Source organism: Lepidochelys kempii, chromosome 8, assembly GCF_965140285.1.
Source record: "Lepidochelys kempii isolate rLepKem1 chromosome 8, rLepKem1.hap1, whole genome shotgun sequence".
In the NCBI taxonomy this organism is placed as follows: domain Eukaryota; kingdom Metazoa; phylum Chordata; order Testudines; family Cheloniidae; genus Lepidochelys; species Lepidochelys kempii.
The window spans coordinates 92921265-92930078 of record NC_136387.1 but is presented as its reverse complement, the minus strand read 5'-3'; positions in this window follow the sequence as shown (position 1 = coordinate 92930078).

The window sequence follows — 8814 nt, the reverse complement described above, 5'->3', positions numbered from 1 at the left end:
TCCTTCTGCTCTTCTTCCTCCTTCAAATGTTTCCATGCAGAAGTGGTGATTTAACGCAAGAGGCTCTTTTCTAATGAACAGAGACTTGCTTGTGCCTGGAATTTGTTAATCAGAAAGTGGGGGACAAACTCCTGGATGCTTTTAGTCACAGTAGAACAAATTCTGTGCGGTAACCTACTATCTTCAGGTTTTTTCACAGTGATTGTCATCGTTACAGCTCCTCTGGGGCTACCTAGACATGGGGAAGTGGAATAAATAATCAGAAGATGTCTCTAGCTGATATTTTCAGCCAAATTGATATCGGTCCAAGATTTAACACTTCCTTTCTCTGCCAGCCACAGAGTAAGAATAACATGTTTTCAGGATATCAGAAACCACTAGAAATCTGTCATGCTTTGCACTTGAATAGCACCTTTCAACTGAGGATCTCAAAGCAACACATTTTTGGAGCCTCACAGTATGCTATGCGGGGGGGAGAAGACTAATTATTTAGCATTTCTTTATTACTATAACTGTCTGGCAAAAGAGGGGACTGGAGCAAAGATCTTGCTGTGTGGATCTGAGGGCAGAACTTCCATGCAAATAAGACGTACAAAAAACTTCAAATGCACTTCTTACTCTGTCAATCTGTTGGTGTGTTATCCTCCCATGTATGCAGGGGCACCCCTAGAATTTTTTTCTGAGGGTACATACCATCAATGCCTATGGAGCCATCCCTGCTGCTGGCTCCAGCTCCTCACCTGCTGAGTTTGTGCCTTGCTCAGCTCCCGCCTTCCAGTCTGTCCTGCTCACTCCCTGTCCCTGAGAGAGGACACAGGCTGCTGGAGGTAGGGTGAGGCCTTGGTGCAGGAGCTGGCCCTCACATTGGCTAGGAGGAGCAGTGTTGGCCCTGCCCGTCCCCACTCAGGCTTGGCCCTGCAACTCCTCCATCATGATGGAGGGGCCATGAAGCCAACATTAAGCGAGTAGCGCTGTGACAACCACACCCTTCCCCGTTAATGGAAGTTGCAACATCCCTCACTCAGTTTTGGCTCTGTGGCCCCTCTGTCATGACAGCTGGTCAGCGGGGCCAGACCTGAGTGGGAAGTGGGGCAGACAGTGCTGCTTCTTCTCGATGCCGGCAGTGGTGCGCACTATGCACTAAGCAACTGTGGGCACCACGGTGGGCATGTCGTACTCCTCTGCAATATTCTCGTCTCCCCCTGAAGGGCAGAAAGGTTAATGACTTGCTATGTGACTTAGTCAAAGTCAGTGATGGAGCATGACTCCTAACCATCTGCTCTGACCACTAAGCCTATATATGAAGAAGCCTCTTTTACAGGTCTCTTCCTTTCTAAATAAAACTCTTTTGTCATTGGGAACCACTCTATTTGGTGTGTTTTTGTCTTCACAGCTATAGATGTTCTACTTCTAGAAACCTCTAAATGGTATGCTAAAATCCCATATTTTCAGGGCTATAACTTGAATATGAATAATACGGCTCTGTTGGTCCCAGAAACTTTGGAGTAAGACTCATCCTGGTCTAGAATACCATTACATGTTCGCTGTGACTGTTTTAAAAATAAAGATGCACTCAATGGATCTTGACTCCAATGTTCTACTCTAATTGCATGTATGAAGGTTGGGATAGTGGAATAGTACCTTGTGGCCCTGTGGGTAAAACTTCCCCATGAATGTGAAATCCCTGAAAAATTGCAAAAGCCATTCTTACCCTGACAGTCGGAGGCACTTCCTCCTTTGTGTCATGCTGCTTTGCAGTGTTCTTTACTCATGGGCTGCGTATATTCAGTGTCATGAGAGTTACACACTGAGTGAAGAGGGCAATTAACCCCACATATGTAAATATCTTGGATTTCATAAGCAGTAAATGGTGGGGAGGGGGCCTCACAGTGTCTTTTGGAAGCAGATCTTTAATCTGTCTTTCAGTAAGCAGACCTTAATTAAACTAAATGTGTGGCTTGAGAAATGCACTTTAGGAGTGGTTTTCCCCCCATATGTCTCTGTACCTTATTTTCCTCTTTGGTCTAATCATTGGTAACACAAGAGAAAATACAAACACTTTAAAAAAGAACAAACAAACAAAGCGCAGTAGTTTGCTAGCAGACAAGTCGTGATTACAATACACCTGCAAATGGAATGCAATGTCACTAACAGTCCTGGCTGGAAAGTAGGCAGTGTCTGCTCACCCAGCTGCCTGTCCTACATTGAATGCCGTGGTAGCAGAGTGTGCAGCTGAGCCAGAGAGGCGACTCCAAGTAATGACCTGGAGTACAAAGGGTTGTGCTGGGAGCTGCTGTGTCTCACCATCCCTTGTTGGTGTCTGTATGTGCCGCTGCAGAAGTACACCCAGCACGCCTGTTTTCGTGCTCTATTCCCTAGTCGCAGGTAGATAGGAGGAGGAGGAGGAAGACACCTGTACTACCCAGATGCTTTGCTTGGCAACCTCCATGCTGTGGCCAGACCCAGCCTCCCACTCCAAATACAGCCATCATGGCCCTGCTCTCGGTACCCCTACAGCAATGAAAACAACATATCGGTCATTGCCCAGATACCCTGGCCTGACCATGGCATTTTAAAAACACCCAGTCACCATGATAGGCTTCCTGTCTGCACTGGCAAACCTGAGAGCCAAATATCACTTCACTTTACACTTTCCATCCCTTATGCACATAGTACCCCACTGTTCTTTGCATGGAGATTTTCTGATGAGCTGTCACCTATGGCTACCTTTATTTGGCTGCCTCCAAATCACATGATGTCAAAGTTTGGGCCATGCTACCAGAAAAAGCTGCCCCTATCCTGACCCAGATTGCCCAAACCTCTCTTTCTAATGGCTGAGAGCTAAAGAGCAGCCCCTGGAGACTAGCGAAAGCTATAGATGATGTGCTGGGTATTTATAAAGCACTGGACTACCCAGGAGAATTTAATCCTAGATTCCTGCACATGCACTGTATTGAGCTCTGTGGGCCTGACCCAACTCCCATTGAAGTCCATGGGAGTCTCTCCACTGACTGCAGTGGGAGCTGGATCAGGCCCTGCATCACCACGCACACAGTTAAGTATTTAAGTTCAAGAAACATGGATTTCTTCCTGGGTTTTCTGCATTTGGTGATAAGGTGCTGCACACATAACAAGGGAAAGGATCACACACAGATAATACAAAGTATGCAAGAGTCCGTTAGTCAAGATTCAATGTAAAGGATGTACAAGGTCCAGACACTCATGATACTCATGTTTCATGTCTGGTCACGTAGGCTTGAGGCAGAGATCACTGCACTCTTGCCAGAGAATTTGTGACTTACACAGCTGCCAGTAGGGAGGTTCTGTGGTGAGGGCCAAATTACCATGTTGATTGATCTGTGCTGGAGAGTAAGATGTTCCTGAGCAAGAGGCAAAATTTTGCCTTCTCCCTGATTGCAGAATGAGTCTCTCTTTCAGAAAATGAAGGATTTCATTTAGAGGCAAAGATTTTTATTTTCTATTTATTTATTTATTTTCCTTCCTAAATAAATAAATGCATTTAGGAAACCTCCTGTCCCCTCCATCCATTAATTTACTGCTCTGTTTGTTTCTCTTCATGGGTATTCCCCCAACCTCTCTGAAATTTGTCTTTTTTTTTTTCTACAACCCTTGAATAATAAAGACCTATCTGGTGTGAGCCTCCCTCTCAGTTCTGCCCATGGAAGCCTCCTGTAGTCTCTTTGCACTAGCTGAAAATAGGATCTTTCAGGATGGATGGCTTTGAATACGGCAAAAGGAGCTGTGGGCTGGTGAAAGGGTCCTGGGAGCCAGATCTGGCCCATGGGTCACATGTTTGACACTCCTGGTTTAGACGTTGTCACAGTGGTTACATAAGCAAAATCTTATCCGTTGCTATTGCTTTTTCCAGTGGTCTGGATTAGTACTGACTGGAGCTGAGAGTTGTCTTAGACCCTATTGGGTTTAGTCCTGGCACAGTGGCTATTCCGGCCATGACTGACGAGTTTTGATTGTAGTAGTAATAATAGTCACATGTAGCATAGACTTTCAGAAGGAGAAAGGGAAATTAGACCATCAAATCCCATTGAAAGTCAGTAGATATTTGGTGTTCTTTTTGCCTTTGAAAATCTTTCCAGGCATTTTCAGTTCAAGGGTCTCAAATATTTCCCAACTTTAATAGATTAAGGGTCAAATTTTCAAAAGCATCTTAATCTCCAGACTCTCCAGTGAGGTGAGTATCATTTCCCCCATTTTTCTATATGGGTAAACTAAGGCTTTGTCTACACTAAAGGGAAAAGTTGAATAGAATAACTCAAATCAATGTAGCTTCGATCTACTTACTGCAGGGTCCACACTACGCGATGTCAACGGGAGATGCTCTCCTTTCGACTCCCCTTATTCTTCTTGATCAGGTGGAGTACAGGAGTTGACATGAGAGCGAGATCGGTGGTTGGTTTAGCAGGTCTTCACTAGACCTGCTAAATCGACCACCAATGCATCGATTGGCACAGCATCGATCCTCGGGTAAGTGTAGACAAGCCCTAAGGCACAAAGAGTCAAAGTAACTTGCATAGGTACACGCTGAGTCATTGCTGCAACTAAAATTAGTACTTGGGCCTCCTGACTCTAGTCCTGTGTTTCATGATGCCTGTCTACTTGATTACAATAATCTCTCCCTAATAAAAGGGAAGGGCTGTTGAGCAATTACAGATATTAAGAATGTGCTCTGGAATGCTATCAGGTCTCTCAAATACCTTTTAACATGTATTTAATTCACTGATTAGTTGCTTCATACTACTTTTCAATGGGGTTTTCTGAGGCTATCAAAGTCTGGCTTTAATCTTTTCTCTTTAGGACTTAAAAGACTTAGTAGTTGGGTTTCTACCCCCACCCCCAATGGAAAAATAAATCTTTAACTTGAACTTGAATTCACAGAGCTCTCTCAAACATTGAGTATCGATGTTGTTTCATTATTAAACCACTGTGCAGCTGTTACCATGGAAACAAAGCAACAAATATTTGGAGCTACGTAACACCTTCCACCAAAATTCCAGACAAGAATATTTTGGAAAGTGCTTCTGTCAATCAGGCCACTCCTGGTCATTGAATGAATGCTTTGTGTAGCTCTAGTGTACTCCTACTCCGACTTGAAAGGGTGGGACACTCCTCTCAGCTTTCTAAACAATGCTTGGGTTTACATTTACCAAAAGAAAAAGAAATTAATTACTTCAGCACTTTGTTCCCCAGTCTAAATGACAAGTATGAGATTTCAAGAATGTCCCAAATTTAAAGCGTAAAGTGTCTTTTACTTTAAAAAAAAAATCTATGGGGAAATAGGGATTTCTTTATTTCTTTATTTTTTAAACTGGCAACTTGCCGAATGATTTCACCTTGAACCCAACACAGTCAATTCAGAGATGAAAAGGAAACACTGAAAACTTGGCCAAAAGTTATTTTTATCTTACTACAATAACATGAGCCATCTATTTATTACCGGTGTGGAGGGATTTTTGAACTCTGCCGGGTAATTTTTACCTGAGGTGTCTCATCTGTCTATACAGTTGTAGGTGAGGGGAAAAGCGACTAAACACGACAGGAGTAGCTTTCTAAAATTTCAAATGATGGTATTGTCCGTCTTGGTCTGCACCCTTGTTTTCACCTGCAGACCAAAGTCACAACAGTTGAACTGTTTAAATGCCAGGAAGCTACTGGAATAGTTCACCAAAAGATCTAACAGATGAGGAGACCGCAAATAGACCAGTGATTCTGGTCCTCAGAAATCGTCTGAGTCTCACCATAGTGTTGCACTAAGTAGAACTAGGAGTAACTTCCCTGACTTAGTTGAACGCCATGGTGAATCAGACCCACTGTGCATCAAATCCTGTTGCTCTTCTGAGGTGGACTTTATAATAATGCATTACTCTAGGTAGCATCTTTCACATAAGGATCCTGAAGCAATGAAATGTTAGTTAATGAAGCACCTAGGAGGTGGGGTAAAACCCATAGGGTTGTCTGAGTATTTTATTTTATTTAAAATTCCAGTTGAACTTTTCTTCATTTCTCCACAATGAACACCTCCTCACCCACCAGTATTGTTTTAAACCAACTGTGATATAGTCAAGAATTGTTCAAATCTTAAGCTTTTTAATTTCAACCAGCTCTAAAAGTCATTTTCAAATTCCAGAAAAGTTGGGATATCCCTGAGTGGTGGAATAGTCCTAAAAGCTTTGCTATCCCGATCCTTGGCTTAGCTGTAAAGTTCTGTTTTAGGTAACTGAAAATAGGACATGGCAGGATTAAATCTCTCTCCCAGCTAAAGGGAGTCTGTGGGTCAAATCCTAGCATGTGTCCTGTCCTAAAGGAGGATATAATCAAGCTACTGCCCCCTTTTATAGAAGACACCTCTTTTGTTCTCTCAAAACCCAGCCCTTCCATGATGGAGGCTGCATTTTACCTCACAGTCCCTAATCAGCCTGAGGCAGATTCCTCTCCACCTGTGGCTGGATTAAGTACTTTGTTACTCCATATGCTGTTGTAAAGCCACTCGTGGAGTTACACTGGAGTAACTCTGTGGTAAATCCAGGTCTGGATGTTAAATGACATTCTCTCTAAAGTACATCTGCTATTCCACACAGGGTATTATTTTTCAGTGTAATGATACGGCAAACCTGATTAGGCACTGGTTTGCTTAGTTTAGATTTATTAATTAAAATATGCTACCTTTTATCTGTTTGTTTTATAGAGATGCTTAAAAAGAAGGGAGTGTGGTGGGATTCAGAAGCCAGGGTTTAACAGGAGCTTGAGCCTAATTAGGCCACTGGGTGGCACCTGAAGGGGAGTTAGGAATAATTGGTGATCAAACCCAGGTGGCAAGGAGCTGGGCCTTCACAAAGGAGGGAGCACCGCGTAATGGGAAAAGGCCAGGCAGAAGACCCCTGAAAATAGTAGTTGGCAGTTTCCTCTCTTTGGCTAAGGGCAGAGAGATGCCTGAGGCCAGAGGTGGGTAGTCCTGAGGCAGTGACAGTAAAGTCTAAGCAGTGTTTAGACAGGGAGGCTGCAGGGAGAGAGGGAAGAACTCTGCAGTTGCTCTCTTTGCACTAGAAAATGGAGATTCCTGGAAGATTGGAGGAAGCTCCTGTGGCTGACTGTGACACTAGCAGGACCTGGACCTCTGGGATGAAGCCCTAGGAGATGCTGACTGTTACAAAGATTGCAGCAAGGGACTGAGGAAAAGGCCTGAAGAAAGGCTAACAGTAGGAAGGAATCTAGGAGGGCAAGGGCAAGGTGTATGATGGAGCAGACCATGGAAGCTCATCCTATGGTCACTGTATACAGCCGGTGTAGATGGAGGGCCTGGCTTCCTGTACCTGCCACTGGGAAAGTGGCACAAAGCCCTCCAATGTAAGGGGAGAAGGAGGAATTAGGACCCAGACAGAAGGACATAAGGACTGCTGGGTCCAGAGTTGGGGGTCAGAGACCTCACACAGAGTCTTGGAATTATTCGTTGGACTTCCTCTTACTTTGGAAGGGGTAGCACTAAGCTGGACCCGGCCAAAGGGCTGAGTCCTGAAAACAGAGAGCTCACCAGAGGGCTGGAGTGGCCATCAGCAGAGAGCTCCAGACATAAGAGATGCACCAGCCCCAGCAACGAGGGGGTATGCCAGTGGTGATTCCACCCTTCTACAGGGTGCCTGTCTAAACCTCTTTGAACAGCCTAGGCATCCCTGACCATTTAAAAATACAGCAGTGCAGCAGTACACTGTAAGATCCCTCTCTCGTTGTGAGCCAGGCACCTTTAAAAACTCCAGTCCCTCTCCAGTTTAAGATATGGGCTCATAACTTGTGCAGTAAACAGTCATGCATGCCAAATTAAAACAATTTATTATTACTACTGCCGCATAGCCTGCTTTTCTCGCTGCCTGCTGGTTTCATTCTCCATTGGCTTCTCCAAGCCCTCGCTAGACTCTCTCCTGACTGGCCAACTTGCTGCAACTTCTGCCTTTTAAAACAAGGAAGTGTGGCTGCCAAGTGCTCCCCAGTCTCATAGTTCCACCATTAACTAAAATTATGGACTCTGACTCTGAAACCAGCATGACTGTATTCCAGCCAATGCATTTGCATTTAAACCAGTGCCCCAGGGATCAAATCCCCATCTTCTAACTGCAGCCAGTACACTGGGTTATAAACACCATGCAGTTTGCTTTGTGACCCCCCCGCTTTCTAAAGAAGCTTTTTTAAAAAAAAAAAATCACTAAAGTCACTTAACCAAGATGTTTAAACCTCAGACTGACGCAACTAATGTGTGCGTGTGTGTTGAGTGGGCAGAATACTAGGATACTTCCCCTTTACTTTTGTGTCTGAAGAGGGCTAGAGAATTCCCCCCTCCCACCAGAACCTGCCCATTTAGCTTCCGGAAAAAGCCAGAGGGGTTTGCTGCAGAGCAGCGAAAAATGCAATTTTCCCTTGGGGCTGAGCCTGCTCATTTAGCACTTTTCCTAATTTGGCTCCACTGGTCCTGGAGCGATACCGATGCAGTTTTCATTGCTGATATTTACCTGTTGCCTCATGGCCATAGGCCTGATTCTCTGTCGCTGCAAACGGATGGACGCTCTGTCATTTGACTTCAACGAGGGTGGGACTGGTCCCAACTGCCATTCCTACTAAAATTGGCCCCCATCCGCCCAAACACTTAGCATGTGCTTAACTGTAAGCATACGAATAGTCTCATTGACTTCAATTGACTACTCATGCGTAAGTGTGTTCTTAATATTAAGTGTTTTGCTGGACTGGGGCCATTAGGAGCCAGATTCTCTTCTTGGTTATACATTTAAAGGT